The sequence below is a fragment of the Coturnix japonica genome, chromosome 3, assembly GCF_001577835.2.
Source record: "Coturnix japonica isolate 7356 chromosome 3, Coturnix japonica 2.1, whole genome shotgun sequence".
NCBI classification, from domain to species: Eukaryota; Metazoa; Chordata; class Aves; order Galliformes; family Phasianidae; genus Coturnix; species Coturnix japonica.
This window is the reverse complement of record NC_029518.1, coordinates 5,967,753-5,984,048: the sequence shown is the minus strand read 5'-3', so window position 1 is coordinate 5,984,048 and position 16,296 is coordinate 5,967,753. Positions and strand designations below refer to the sequence as shown.

General features: G+C 44.5%; 1 long non-coding RNA gene across 1 annotated transcript; it reads right to left on the bottom strand.

Annotated features, from left to right (window-relative positions):
• Positions 1-4,820: 4,820 nt before the first annotated feature.
• On the bottom strand, positions 4,821-12,459 carry LOC116653201. Its single transcript, XR_004306694.1, has 3 exons — positions 11,812-12,459; positions 7,756-7,861; positions 4,821-6,020 (listed from the first exon to the last, which is right to left on the bottom strand). It is a non-coding gene; the product is annotated as an uncharacterized LOC116653201 (long non-coding RNA).
• Positions 12,460-16,296: the final 3,837 nt, after the last annotated feature.

Here is a 16,296-nt window from a genome sequence, read left to right as displayed (position 1 = left end):
GGGACAGCTGACTTTCCCCCACTCGGCCCAAGTCTGCCCTGACCATAGGATTTGTTTGTTCAGCAGGTGATGGATCTCAAAAGCAATGCATCACTGCAATTCTCATCAAACAGAACAAGTGTGATATCAAGATCCACTGACCACTGTGAAGATTGCTCTTCAGATTCGGAAGCAGGGTTTTACAGCGGTGATGCACAACAGCGAGGCTCCATCTGACATCAGTGGAGGTGAAGGCAAACCTGATATTCTCACAGTTTCCACTGACAGCATTGCACAGGTGCCTTATCCAGGCTCAAGGGTAGGAGCACATCTCCATGGATTTGAATAAATAAGTACATAATAATTATAATAATAGTGGGCTTTCCAGTGACATGAAAAGCATTTCTCTACTCTAGCTGTAAAGTCAGGTACTCTCATCTTTCCTAGCTGACAGAAACATCCTGCTTTTCCCAAACAAGCTTTAGAAGACCAGCCTACCTACCTCCTCATACGTGCAGTGTACATATGTCACATTTCTGAGACACATAAATGTTGTATATTGCTGACTATAGGGATGAAAGGGCTGAACGCACCCACACAACACTGCAGCATCTCTGGAGCAGTCAAAGGGAGAAGGCTTTTCTTACATCAAAGCTGTCAGGTAAAGTTGTTTTCTCTATACAAGCATCCTTTTTTAAAAGTTAATTATATCCCAGAGCAGTAAACAGATCTTTTAACACTCATGGCGATTGCTTCTCATACATTAAGGACCTGAATGAATGAAGATTTAAACCCTGTTAATGTATAAATAGCCATATCACGTTTACATGGGACACTAGAGTAAATATGCCATCTTTTCTCTGAAGTTTTACAATAAGAATTAATTCCTCACCCACAGGAGATTCAGATTAAGCCTCTATCAGTGTGTTTTAAGCACCCTTCCCCTGCTAAATGCCTGAGATGGAACTGTCAGAGCCACATGGGTACGCATAGACACAGAGCCTGTGCCACCAGCTGAGCAGGTCCCTATCTACAGCCAGCCTGGGTTGCCAGACCCTTCCTTCTACCTTCCACTGCTATCTCCCTACAAGGGATCACTGCTCTTGTTTGGGAAAAGCTTCAGGTTTTTCTAACTTCAAGACAGCAAACCTGGTGGTGCTGCTGCCTGGAGGGACCTTTCCATCGCTGTGGTCTCTTCAGTGTCACTGCACCCCCACTGAAACCATCTCCATCATTATCTACTGCTGAAAATAGACTCGGACCTAAATAATATCTGAGTGTCTTATAGGTAAATGATTTGGAAAGAAATATCTGTTCTTATCACAAGGAAAGATCTATAACTCAGTCTTTCATCACTAGGAGGAAATATACTGCAACTTACACCAATATATTATGTGTTCTTATTTTCCTCTGTATGTGTATTTATCTCTCTGTCTCACTCTTTATCAATCCAGCCACCCATGCTCACCCAAGCACACAGCCCATGTGGCCCGAGCCAGTCCTCTGGTCAGTGAGAGAGTCTCTGTTAGCTCCTGACCCACAGCCCATATGAATCAGAAGAACACAGTTTTCTTTCTCTAACCTACATTTTCCTTGCCCACTGCTGAAATCCCACTCTCTAATGTCATGTCATTTTGATGGCCATCACAATGAGACACTGAGTAGTTAAAATCTGCATGGTATCAGTCTCAGTACCATAAATTTCTACAGGAGGGGCCCAAGTCAGGGCTGGAGCTGAGATTTTTCCCAAGCCCATACAAGTCTCAGCCTGGAATTTTAGGTCAAGAATATTTTGAATTCCAAGTTGTAAAAGGAACCAGCTCATTCACCCATCTTCCTCTGTGCTCTAAGCTGAGAGCCCCTTCCAGCCCTTGCCTCAGTGGTTTCAAATCTGATTCACAGATACATTTACAACACCCAGTCCTCAATGGTAGTTAGCTCTATCGCTGTGTGTTTCCTCCATAGCACACTGCACTTCTTTCCCAAAGCAACTGATATCCCTCTCGTATATGGACACACGCCCAGCGAAACCCAAATGTCTGGGATTTGCAGTAAGATCAAATTTCAGCATTGATAGTGATTCATTCACTCATTCATTCATGGAAAAAAAAAAAGATATAGGACTCCATCTAGCCCAAGTATGAAAGCTATTTTTCTTCAACAGAGAGTAGCATACTGCAGCCAGCAACTGGCTGCCCTGTCTGGGCCATGGGTCCTTCGTAGAAGATTCCCCTATTACATCAGCTCACACATCAGCTTGCAAGAAGGCTTCCAAGTGGGATAGCATATGATTTTTCGTTTGGCACTGCAATACTACTGCTAATAAAAAGAGTATTTTCTATTAGAGCCTGGAAAAAAGTCTGCCAAAAGATGGGGTTTCGTATAAAAATAGCTGTATGTCCACATCAGTTAGTTTCACTTGAAAAGCTTTTAAAAAATTAAATGTATTTTTTGATAGCTTTACTCTGCACTGCCCAGGCACATTAAACCACAGTAAACTACATCCTTATGGTTGTCATAACGTTTTGCTCTGTGTTGCTTGCAACGGGAATAATCTATTAAGATACACAAAGTGCAAAATGCTGCCTTATGTCTGGAGTTCCTGCTGTGTGCTGTAAACACCCGGTGCCATTCCTGCTGCAGCAGTGCAGGAGTGGAGGGCCCGGGCCAGTGACTCTGGACAGGCTTGGCCGCAGCCGCCAAGGCTATGGGGACCTGCCTTTCTCCCACTGCACTTCCCCTCCTCCTCCCCTACCCCAGCCTGTCATCAATCTTACTAAAATGACAGCAGACAGATGTTAGCCTTTGCAAAGATCAAATGAAATCTATGGCTTTAGGGCTGTTCACCAAGGAGCAGAGTAGTCTACACCAGACAGGGGCACCACCAGTCACCCCCGCTGCATCAACCCGCCTCGAATCAGTTTGGCAGCCATCACAGCCATCTCTCCACAGGCAGCCGTGGTCTGGAAATAGATTTTGACAAACTTTAACGTTTTATCCTCTCCATAGAGTTTGTTTGTTTGTTTGCTTTTTTTATTTTTTATTTTTTTTCCTTTTTTTTTTTTTTTTAATCGCAAGATCTCTCATTCTAAACTCTTGGGGGTGAGTTTTACATGCCGCTGTGTTGAGGCTGACTGGGGGCTGTGCCTGCAGCTGTGTGGACAAGCAGCTCAGTAACAGGAGTGGGGGTTAATTCTGGTTTAGTTCACTTGGCCCTTACAAGTTCAGTAACCTGAATGCTGCTATCAAAGGGAGGGAAAAAAAAAAAAAAGATGACTCCATGGCATAAATATGCTGTATGTGCCCTTGTCTCATGCAATTTCTTTACATCGATGTGCAGGAATATTTATCCCCAGTAGAAATGTTTAACTAATCTGGTAAATGTCAGGCCATATGGTGTACATTGTACGGATTTCATCAGGTCTTTTTAACTCTTTGTGAAAATCTCCCTCTCTTCCCATTCTCGGTGCTTCCCCGTCCCCATCCCCCCACCTTTATTTTTTCTGTCCCAACATTAGAGGCATTGCAAAGGCGATGTTTATAGTTTGTAATAACAAGCAATAGTAGCCAGAGGTGCAACTCACAAGGCACCTTCACGCTGGGCAAAGAGATGCTGAAGGCAATTTCTATCAGCAGTGACCTGGGAAGATCACCGGTACTTGTTTTATAACAAACTGCCCACCCCACCAATGTACAAAACTCCCAGGGGCTGGCTCATCTCTTATCACTTCCTTTGAATAATCAGCTCTTCACAACAAATAAACTGCAGCTCTCTGGCACTTTCAACTAAAGGAAATGTTTCTGTACTGTAACTATCTAGTCTATCTCCTAGAAAGATAGAGTGTAACTTACAATAAGCAATATCAACAAAGAATAAACCGTTATGCTTGTGCCAATCCTTATTCATGGCTTTATAACAAGACATATCTGTTTTCTTCCTATAAATCTTGACTCTATTTTTAGTTTGCAAATAATAACTCCAGTCTTTGGCTGCCTGCCACTTCAGTGAAAAACTGGAATAGCCACAGTGCAAGACTATAATATTAAAAATAAATAAATAGATTAAAAATGGGAGGCGTGGGGGGACTTCTTGTTGAACTTTGTGTGTCCCCTATCAAGAGACACTGTTCAAGACCAGTGGTAAGTGACATAAATGTGCAGAGCATGTCAGAGGAAATGGGAGCAGGCTGGAAATCTGGCTGTACTTTTGTACCCATTCCAGAATTGCTGACCTAAAACAAATTGTGATAGCCCATCTCTGACAGAGCTTGCACCCAACGAGCTGCCAACAAGTGTGGCCATCTCTGCTGGGCACCGCTGCCACCTTGTCACCTTTCAGGCCACGGGAGCTGCTCCTACTGATGGACACAACTTCTGAGTGCAAAGGATCATAAAGTTTTTCTTCCTATGGAACAGCATTGGAATAAAACATGAAACTTCTGTGGGAGAAAATATCACCTTCCGCCGTGGCCTCCAGACATTTCAGAGCAGAGGAAGGCTGGGGGGGGGAGCTGCAGGTCAAGGAAAGGATAAGATCTGGGTGGCTGGGAACAGGGGGGGGGGGGGGGGGGGAAGAAAGAGGAATGCAGTAAAGGAAGTAGAGAAGGAAAAGCAGGGAAATTACAGCATCCAGATAAATTTAGCTCTGAATCCAAACTTCAGGGAGAGGGGAGGATTTTCCTGCCCCAAACCCCTGAACTTTCAGAGATTCTCTCATGCTGTGAGTGATTTACCTGCAAGGAGAACTGGGAGGGGGAGGGTGGAGGTGGGGGGGAATTAAAAAAAAAAGGGAGAAAATTGAAATAAACAATTCTCTGCTGTTTAAACAATCTTTCCATCCTGCTCTCCCGGGGTCAAATGTTCAGGCACAAGGACACAAACCAAAAAAAAACCAAAGAAAGAAAGAAAGGAAAATCACTTTTAAAAGGGGATCTTTACACAAATGTATTGAAAGGGTGCCTTTACACAAATGCATCGGCCCTGTTTTTGTCCATATACCAACAGTGCATCAACTGTTAACACAAAGTGCATTCTCCAGGTATCTGCAGCTCGCGAAATCCGAAACATTTGTTGGTAAATTGTAGTTATCATTTCATCGTTATTAAGGACACTGGCAAGTAACAAAGCAGCAAATACGTAGCTAACTGAGCTTTGCTATATGGAAGCATTCTGGGGAAAACAAACTAAAAACAAACAAACAAAAAAACAGAGAGATTCAAGGCTAAGTAGTAAATACACTGAAAAAAAGAAGAGGAAGACTCAGATTAATAATTAACCAGAAGCACCAGTCCAAGACTTTTGCAGTGAAAGCTCTGAAATTAATGTATCTATTAGCCATGCATACTAAAATAAAAACAACCTCACACTAATGTGTCTCTAATAACAGCATTATGTGGCTGTATAGACAGCTCACATCTGATCAGTCTCTAGATATTCAGGAAGCTGTTGACAAAGACTTTGGCATTAGCCTGTGTGATTTTGTGTTCCTCCCTTTAATTGAACCAGTAAGACCTGCACTCCTGCACTCCTGACCTCTACTCAGAAGGCTAATTTGGTATTAGGGTAGTCTAAAACTAAGAAATAGCAAGTGCATATTTAAAGCACAAAACATTTTGATAGCAATAGAAGATAAAGACCAGTTTCAGAACTAGGATCTTTTCAGCCCCAAAACCGCTCCATTCTTAAAGGGGTCTTTGAAAGGACTTTGCTGGGACAATGCAGGATCTTAGTTGTCAGAAAACATTAATTCACTCAGCTTTGTCTTTAGGCTGAATGTTTCAGGGCTTGTAATAAAGAGAAACCCATGACTCTGAGTCCTTGGTGTCTTTACCGTCAGCCACTAGGACACTCAGAAATCTCTTAGGAAAACTTACATAAGAGCATCAGACGCGTCATTTCAGATAAATGATTCTTTGTGGATCTTATATTATTCTGGGATCGTATTGAAGGTTGCAATCCATGAGCTCCATGTAATAGCCAGGGAGTGGATGAGAGAGGCTCCTAACCAGGAGGAGAACACCCCAGGTGATCTAGGAGTAGATCTAGATAGAAAAGAACACGTTTTGGTTACAGCTGTAAATATTAGACCAATACAGTAGAAAAATTCTGCTGCATGACTGTGCCAAAAGACAGAGGAATGCCAAAGGCCCACATTAAAAACAGGACAGAGTGGGGAGTAGGTTGGGTGTCCTTTTTAATATGTGTAGATTTACTCCTTAGGCACGGTAATAAACAAACAGTGAGGCTGTCTGAGGGGCTGACTGCAACCAAGGCTCCCATGTCTGGTACTGCTTGTGCTCCTGCCTCTCCCTAAGGGTCTGCAGGATGCCTTGGTGTGCTGCACCTTTAGCCTCACCAGGCCACATGTGAGCCAACCTGGACATAAAAGAAAGCCTAGAGAAGTTGATACAGAGCTCTCTTCTTGGGTTTCCCTTTCCCTGTGCACTCCCATAGGTCTCCAGCATATAATTTCTCATGCAGGGCCTGGAGGTGCAGAGGTGCCCTTTTCCCTGGGAGAAAGAGGCAGGAAAGAGCTTCTGTGCAGAATTAGGAAAGGATGATAAGGAGGAGCTGGAGACCAGTTAACTTAACTACGCCGTCTTTTTGCAGCGCAAGATACAGAAAACTCATATTCAAACTCTGAATATCATTTCTCCCTCAGCTGCAACGTTCAAACAGGGCTGATCGTGATGTCCTATCCAAGGACATCCACGAAGTCAGAAGGAACACTTCAGGCAGTGCAGCTGCAGGTAAAAGATCCAACAGTCAATGCTGCAACGTGGATTTAAAGGCTGTTCCCTCTATTTACACATGTAGATATTGTAATGCTGCTATGCAAACAGTCCTCTGTGGACTTTTGCTTGTGGATTTTATTATAACACGTTCCTGACTATGAATGGCACCTTTTCTCTGCAATATCTGCCGTGGTGCCCTTTGTGTTTTATTTTCAGATTCTCTCCTGGTTTTGTTACTTTTCTCGCTGGAACAATTTAAAAAGTAGGAAATTAACTTTCTCTTTCTGGTGATACACGTGGCACATGAGCTGCCGTTGAGTTGTATTCCCTGAACTTTGCAGCCACTGGAAGCAAAAACAGCGTGTCAGCCTGCTCCTGCCTCTGCAAGAGAATTCAAGGTCAAGCTGACCAGTGAACTCCCGTATTTAAGCAGAGTAAGTCAGTGCTCCTCTGTGGCACTGATGCCGCCTCTAGGAAAGACATTAACCCTGTGCTGGGCCTCCAGACAGTGCAGGCTGTGTCACGGCTCTTAAAGCAGCTCTCTGCTGCTGTCAATAAGAGCAGGACATACTGCATATGTCTACCAGGCCTAAACAAGTGTCCCTTCTCTGATGTACGCCGTGCACAGGAGGCCCTCAAGGGGTTAATACATGCCATTCCGGAGTTCAGAGAAGGGACAGGGTGAGCCGAACAGCGGGAATTTCAGGATGTTAATAGCCTCTTCTCTTCCGATTGGCCCAGAACGAATGCAGGGTACAGTAAATTGTCCTTGTCAGCTCAGCTCACATGATGATATGCTTTATTTCTAGACATGCCTTGAATCTGTCCCTTGAATTTATGTTCAGAAAATAAACACTTCCAGACGGCAATAAAGCATTCAGTTGTAGCTGGCTGTTGCACAGTCTCAAGCCAACCGCAGCCGTTTGCTTTAGAGTTTCTGGAGCTCACAAAGCTCCAGCCCTGTGTCATGCCTCCTTCAGCTCCTACTCACATTAATGAGTGCCCCTGCACTGCCTTGGACTGAAGGGGCATCTCAACTTACTCAGGAAAGCTCCAGAGACTTCCACTTGATTTCCTCACAGACACTATCCTCGCAGATTATGCCAGGTCTGCTCATGCACGCTCTCTGTCTTTCACAGCAGGCCGTACTGGAGAAAAGAAAAAGAATTAAATGGCAGCAAGCTGAAAAATAAAGATATCAATTATTCAGGATATGATTTTCCTACCATAAAAGAACAAAAACAAACCCAACAACCAGTGGCAGGCTGATTCACTGGCTAAGAAAGTTGCATGCAATCTTCTCCAGGTGTTGCTGATAAATGCCCAAATAGAGCTGCAGTGTTTGTTTGCAACCAGTAATTTTTATGGCTATCCTCTCTCTCCACCTCAGCTCCCCTCAATAACAACAGTTTATATCTGTATAGTTACAGTATAGGGGAGTTTGGCAAAAATCAATGGTAAATGCGCATAGGAGACAACAAAAGAGCAATACAAATAGAAAAGGCCTCATTACAACTTTAGTTTATTAGAACCGTGTGGATATTGAAATGTTTTCCAATCCAAAGGCCCTAGAAGAAGAAATACTGAATCAAATCTTCTGCACTGCAGGTTAAACAGCCAGCACCTATATATAGCAGGCAGCACCCAAATACATAGCACCTAGAGGACTCCTAAAGAGCTCTGTGCATAGGCAGTTTTCATTTTATTGTCCTCTGCCATTGCTGAGATCTCACTTAGAGCAGCATTGCCCCAGGTGCAGTAATCTGGTAAACCTCTCAGTGGTTGGATAAACCACTCTCAATGGCTGGGTAAACCTTCTCCAGCCTTAGCAGCAGCCCATAGTGAAGCTGTAGCAGCTTACGGCTTCACATCAGGAGATGCCCCCTTTGCTCCTCAGATGTCCTTGGGGCTGGACTGTGCCACAGGGACTGGTACCATGACTTCCCTCATCAGACAGGGTTCTTCAAGAGGTGGCTGCATTTCCTTTGGCACAGGTCAGCTGCAGGACAAGAGGGACTGTCTTTGCTCTGTGAACCCACACAGAGACAAAAGCAGCTTTTCTTTAGTCTGACATGTTCGACAGTGAAATATTTTAATGAGAAGTCCCAAGCATGGCAGGGGTGCTGTTCTATTCTGGGTGATAAACTCATAAGGAAATAAAGAGGCAAGCTCCAGATCTCAGCTGAAGCTGGAGTAAGTTCCCATGCATTGATCTGGGGACAACAGCTGTATGTTGCAGCACCCAGCTGGCCAAAGAAGGGGCTGACTGCAGAGATGGTCTTCTCCCACCTCAGGCAGTGAACTGGAGGCCAGCAGCAGAGCTGACATGGGAGCCAGCCAGCAGAGCCGATGTGAGGGCTGGCAGAGAGCTGATGTGGGGCCAGCACAGATTCTCCTGGCAGGGACAACTTGCTGGGCCCATGTCTAACCAAGGGGAAACTTCTGATGAGGTTCCCTTTACCCTCCAGCACCACGCCAGACACCTCCTAGGCAGCATAGATGAGTTCTCACTGATGGCTCAGCAAGAGTGTTCAAAAGCTTTTAGAATTTCACAGGAAGCTAAAGGGCAATTATACTTAGCACTCTCGACCCCTCCTTTCCTTTTCTCTGGCTATCTTGCTTTCTTCTGTTTCTCATTTGCTCTCGTTCGCATCCTTCCTTTCCTTCTCTCTTCCCTTGGTCCCATTCAGGGACTCCAAAGGAATAATTCAGCACAGTACTGGCAGAGATAAGTTAAAACAATGAGCAGATTTGCAATTAGGGAGAGCCATAAGGATGGGGAATTGTGCCTGTTCTACACTCATCTCTCGCTGGGCAACAGGGACTTTATCTCTGGGAGATACAGCCCCTTTCTTAGCTGCCACGGCCCCATCCTCATGCACCAACTGAAATTCCACATTTGCACCACAGTGCTGCAATATTTCAAACGTATCCCATTGGAAGAAAAAAGAACCAAAAAGCCAGAAGTTAAAAGCGTATGCTGTACTTTGGCCAGGGCTGATTATCAATGGCGTACATGCCTTTAAAATCCTTTGTTAATGAGGCATTCTTATTACCATAATCAAACACACTTAGAAACTTGTCATAGATAAGCAAAATTCTTTACATTCTTTGCTCTGCACTTTCTTTTGGCATCTCTTCCCCAACCCCCTCGGTGACTCCTGAGCTTCTGAAGGTTAGGGACAGGGAGTGCTGGAAACTGAAGTCCTCTGTTTACCCACACAAGCAAAGGAACAGTCAAAGCTTCCTCACCCTGCTGCAGAATGACCTGAAAAGCGACCTTGGAGACCACCATCCTGAGGGAAGAAGGGTCAGTGAGCCTCCATCAGGGTCTGCTCAGGGTATCGTCAGCGCAGAGCAACAGACAATGGCAAATTGTCCCAACTGTGCCAAATTATGTGTGAAGGTTTTGTAACGCAGGGATTAAATTAAGAACATCAAACTCTACACTGAAAGAATGTCATTTTATACTTGAATTTGACTTGTAGTGTTTTATTTAACGCATTTTAACAACCGTCACATCCCAAAACATCTCACCACTGGAAAATATTTGAATAAATGGGGCAATTTGCTGAGAGGGCCATACAAATTTAGCATGAAAGACTCTTGCTTTTCATTTGTTCATACAGAACATGGACTCAGGCAGCCACAAAGGCAACAACCCCATTCACTGAGAAACCACTCCATGCTTCTTCCTGTGCTTACTGAGTACCTGTCTAAATGGCAGAAAAACCTGACACATCTGCAAGCAGCCTAATAAGAACCGAGTGAGGGGACCTTGCATGTGACTACATTTCAGCATCCTCTGCTTCTTAAACCAAGGCAGAATCATTTCATCTGAAACTAAAAGATACCATGGGATGTTCTATAAATCCGACTCCTCGTTTCATAAATATACATCTTAATTTGGTTTGGTTTGGTTCCTACGTATGAAAAAAAAAAAAAATAGCTCTGTTTTATTTTAGACTTTAGCATGAAGATTTTCATTTGGGATTTAAGAATACTTCTGAGAGGTGAATTTAAAAAAAGAGACCACCTGCAAGGGTAGGAAAAAAAAGATACAGAAGTATCTCATGGAAGGGCATGAGAAGTGCTCATTTTTACATACAAGCTTTTTTGCCTGGTACTCCTTAGTGGCTCCATCAGGGCTGTGGTAACCTATCAACCACATTCTTAGGATTCGGTTAACCCTTATTCCGCTGAGGCTTCAATGTATGAAACACATTTAGAAAGGTATTTACTGCCCTTTTTAAAGTGTCCCAGTGAGGACAAGACTCTACAGCCTTGGGCTCTGAGTCACCCACTCTGCTTTCACACCTGAACCTCCCTATGTGCTTTTGCTGTGATGATCTTACCAAGAGCTTTTCAACTGTCTTCCAAGCTGGTATGGAAGGGAAGGAAGATTTCTTCCCTGGGAACCAGAATTAAGGCTAAGTGGTATTTGTAGATTCCTAAAAGCCCATTGCCAATGAAAGCTTTCTATGAAACCATCCTTTTCAACCCTGAGGGCAGTGGGCAAACACTGAATATACTTCATACTACTTGTGAGAGTAATTCATATATTACTACCATCTTACATCTGGGAAACTGAGGCATGAAGACTGAATCATTTGCTTACGATCACATGAAGAACATGAAATAAGTCAGATCATGCTGCACTCAGAACCACTACAGCTCCCTTCCTTCAAAACCACACTGGCTTCTGTGCAGGAAAAACAAACTGACACCCAAACCAAAACAAAACCACAAAAACACAAGAGCAAATACAAACAAAATCTCTAACCAGTAAACACAGAGAAATTACGAAATAAAGAGCTGAGGAAAAATCATGCTCCTGGAAGTATGAAAATTTAATTACCCAACTCAGCAGAATGATCACAACAGAAGTCTATGTGTGTAAAGTAAATAGAATATATTAAGAAAGTAGGTTACTGCCCATGTGTGTGTAAATATATATATAATCTGTATTTACCAATAACATTCCAATCCCCCAACTAGCGGTACTCAGTTAAACTTACACACCAAATATGGGTATTCATCAGCACACTCCCTCCAGTGGATGAGTATCAATGAAGAACAGTCACTGAAAATATGTTACCTTAGGAAATGAAGCATCCACCAAGCAACGTGCTGCCATTAAAGCTCCAAGTACTTGCATTGTTCTCTGTGTTGATCTACTGCTGTAAGGCAATGAGATAATTTCATATGGGGGGGTCTTGATCCTGTTCTGAAGCTCTAATCCAAGGCCTAGGGATGTGCACAGCCATCACTGCATTTGCCACAGTATGGTTTCAGATAGGCTTCTGCATGCGCAGCCAGAATGCAGAGGGAAGACTGCATAGGTTGGGCCTCCCAACCCAACAGTGTACTTGGCTGCAGCACTCCCTGTAAAGTGTCAGCATTTGCCAGGAGTTGCCACACACAGGGATGGCCAGAGCACCTCCAAAATTACAGTAACGACTGTAATACCTCCAACAAGACAGTGTGGAACTGCAGGTTAATGGTATCTCTTAATGGCGATGGCTGTAATGGAGGTTAATGGGATCATCTTTTCTCTTCCTTAGGAGAATTGATGAATTCTTGCATTCATTGACATTATTTTTAGTAGCAAATGATGCAACAGTTTTGGTTCAGAGCTGGAGATGCTTTTAGCAGGAGGTTTGTTTGCAGCAAAGATCTGGAGCTGACCAAAGCCACCATGGCTGGGGTTCCCTATGCATGGTGAGAAGGGCTCCTTGTGCCCTGCTGCCAGCTCTGCCCAGCACACATGGGGCTTCTCATGGAGCTGGGCAGTGGCTGGGTGGGGGGGCTCATCTTCCCCCCAGCTCATCTCCCTCTCTCCCAGCTGAAGCCTGCAGTTCTGGTGAGCAAAGCCCGGGCTGTGCCAGCCACCCGCTGCTGGCCCCACTCCCACCTCCCAGCTGCTGACGTGGCCCGCAGCAGTGTGTGCTGGGTCAGGGCTCTCAGGGCCAAGTTCAAGGGCACAGGCTGGTACAGATGTATAAACACAGGAATGGTATGTAAGCAATAAAGACATAAAGGTTAGGATCAGGGATAGCAGTACAATAAACAGCTGTGATAACCCGGTTTGTTTATAGATAAAGAATTTACTGTAAAACCCACAACGTACAGGATACATATTTTAACACTTTAAGGGATGCACGTTTTTGGATCCCCTTTTATTTTTTCATTCCCTCTACTGAACCTGTACTTCCTAACATCCTTTTTCTTCTTCTTTAAGTCGAGCCTGGAAAACACACACTCCTTCCATCAGTTGAACATCTCTCCTTTCAAAAATCCCTCCAAATGAGACAGTGCCATTCCATAGCAGCTGAAAGCCACTGCACTCAAAACAGCCATGTTTCCAACACAAAACATTCCTTTCTGTCCCATTCTTCCTAATTTAGTTTTAATAAGAGTAAATAGAGTAAGTACAGTTTCATTGGAGCTTCACTAAATTTTGCATGGCATACCTTTTGCCAACTTTACTTTTAAAACTGTGTGTTTCAGAGCGTGGCCAAGCATTCTGCAAAATTACTGTGGTGCTTCTTAACTGTCCTGTGAGGCTCTCATCAGAAGCACAATATATTGTCCTGTAACTATTGATCCAAATGGCTACATTTCTACAGCAGAAAATGACTGTGTAGTGAAAGCAGTGCAAAGGTGCAGTAAAATGCCCTCAAGTATATAAAGACATAAAGATTAAAGTCACCCCACAGGTTCTCTTTAACTCCTCCAAATCCACTGTGTGATGTGTTCTTTGAGGATATATCAAAAACTTTGCACAAATGAATAGGACAGGTGACAGTGCTCATAAATGAGACTGCTCCTCACCATCAGGAGGCACAGGAAAAGTTTACTTTGCACTAAATACATGCAAAAGCTGTTGGTTAAATCCCCAGATGTCGAAAGAACATCTGAATATCTAGAAGGGAAAATAACACCCCAAAACTTGTCAGCCAGAACACGTATTCAGGATAAGAAATTGAGACTTCAATGCACAGGATGCCCCAGAGTGTTAATACCAACAATTTTCAGTTTGTTGGTTAGTCTGCAATAAAGTTTATAGGTGATCTTAAAGAAAAATACATGGGTGGACTCTGCCATAGATTCTTCCTTTTCTGCAGCACCGAAGCGCCTTTCCTAAATTATGGATCCCACTTTTAAGCAGCGTGGTTGTTGTTAGTGGCACATATGTTACATATGACTTTTAGACAGCACTCAACTGCAGGAAAAATGCATTTGCACTTGCACTGCTTTCATGTTAGTATTTGGGATACTTTTTGGCACCAGTCTTCTCCAGAACCTTTGACTTTCCCAAACAACACCAACCATGGGATATGCGCTGGAGGCACGGCACAGGGCCACAATCACACATGGACAGCACAACCAACTGCCAACAATGAGCAGTGCTCATCAGAACAGCAGCCTAAGCAGTAACTAATCACAGAATGATCCCAGGTTGGAAAGGACCTCAAGGATCACAAATCTCCAACCCTCCCGCCGCAGGCAGGGCCACCAACCTCCCCATTTAATCTAAGACCAGGCTGCCCAGGGCCCCATCCAGCCTGGCTTTGAACACCACCAGGGACTGAGCATTAACAACCTAAATCTTCTCTCCCTCAATGTAAAACCATTTACCCTTGTACTGCTATTATCTACCCTTTCAAAGAGTTGACTCCCCTCCTGTTTATAGGTTCCCTTCAGGTACTGAAAGGCTGCAATGAGATCATCTCATAGCCTTCATTTCTCCAGGCTGAACAAGCCCAGCTCCCTCAGCCTGTCTTCATAGGGGAGGTGCTCCAGCCCTCTAAATATCTCTGTGACACTCCTCTGGACCCACTCCAACAGCTCTGTCTTTCTTGTACTGAGGGCTCCAGACCTGCACACAGTACTTCAGATGGGGCCTCACAAGAGCAGAGTAGAGAGGGGCAATCACCTCCCTATCCCTGCTGGCCACCCCTCTGCTGATGGAACCCCATGTACCATTTGCTTTCCTAGCTACAAGAGCACACTGCTGGCTCACAGTCAGTTTTTCATCCACCAAGATGCCCAGGTTCTTCTCTGCAGAGCTGCTCTCAAGGATTGCTCCTCCCAGTCTGTATCTGTGCCTGGGATTCCTCTGGTCCAAGTGCAACACCCTGCATTTTGCTGTGCTGAACCTCATTAGATTCACCAGGGTCCACCTTTCAAGTCTTCAGAGGTTTCTCTGAGTGGAATCCCTTCCTTCCACTGTGTCAGCCACACCACTCAGCTTGGTGTCATCAGCAAACCTGCTGAGGGTGCACTCAATTCCACCATCCATGTCATTGATGAAGATGTTAAAGAGCACCAGTCCCAAAACAGACACCTGGGGGACACCGCTCATTACTAGCCTCCAGCTGGACCCAAAACCATTAATCACCACCCTCTGTCTGTGGCCTTTCAACGAAATCCTGATCCTGATCAAATCCACATCTCTCCAAACTGGATATAAGGATGTGGTGGGGAGCCATGTCAAAGGCCCTGCTCAAGTCCAGGTAAATGACATTGGTCACCTTCCCTTTGTCCACCAATGCTGTCATTCCATCACAATGATAACATAACAATAAAACATATCTTCCCATGTCTGTTCTGAAACAGATTCCTCTCTGTCCTGCTTCTGCTTTCATTGCAGTCAGCAGATTTAACTCACCACCAGTTGAGCCGATGGCCAAATTCTCCAGGATTATAAGGCAAATAGTAGGTCCTAAACAGATTGATCTTTCAAGAAGGAAACCTTCTGGTCTCTGGCTCCTGGCTGCTCCTGCACACAAATAAGATATTTTGTGTGTGTGTACTTCAGGAGGTCTGTCGCAGAAATAATCAGTTGACCAAAATGCCCTTATAAGTCAAATGATGGCCCTCTTCAGTTCTGGTCAGAAGAAAATGCACTGCTATCATACCTGGGGCCATTCCCCTTCACAATTATCCCACTTGGATTATTCCCCCAGGACTGTGACTGATTGACATGCTAAAGGAAAGGAGTGTATCTCATCCAGGAAACAAGAAGAGACTCCTAATTATTCTCTGCACCATGGTATCACCTGCAGGGTTTCAGCTGAAGTGGCCATGCTCAGTGCTGTATGTGGCAGGAGGATGGGACAGTGCCGGCCCAAATTGCTTCCTGCCTGTCTCACAAGTTAGGCAGAAAGAGGGAACACAAAGCAATAGCAAAGCAATTACCTTGACATCCCCAAGTGCTGGACATGCCATTGCCAAAAAAAATCTTGGAGGATGAAACCTGGCATGGGCATTGTGGGAGCCATGCAGTCAAAGCCTGATGTTGCTAGCCAAAACTATCACCTTAAAAGGACAGCATTTTTAGAGGACAAGGCTTTTAAGTGGAGTGTTACAGGAAGAAGAAGGGTAGAGGGAAAGGGCACGATGGCTGCAGCAGACTTGGAGCTGAGCTGGGGAGGTGGCACCTCACTTCCTTCCAAGCCGGGAGGAAACGGACCGACACAAAGCAAAACCATCTGTTGTACGTATGTCAAGGGGCAGAAACAAGAGCTCCTGATCCATCCAGCACTGCCATCAAGGATCAGAAGAACCTGCAAGGTTA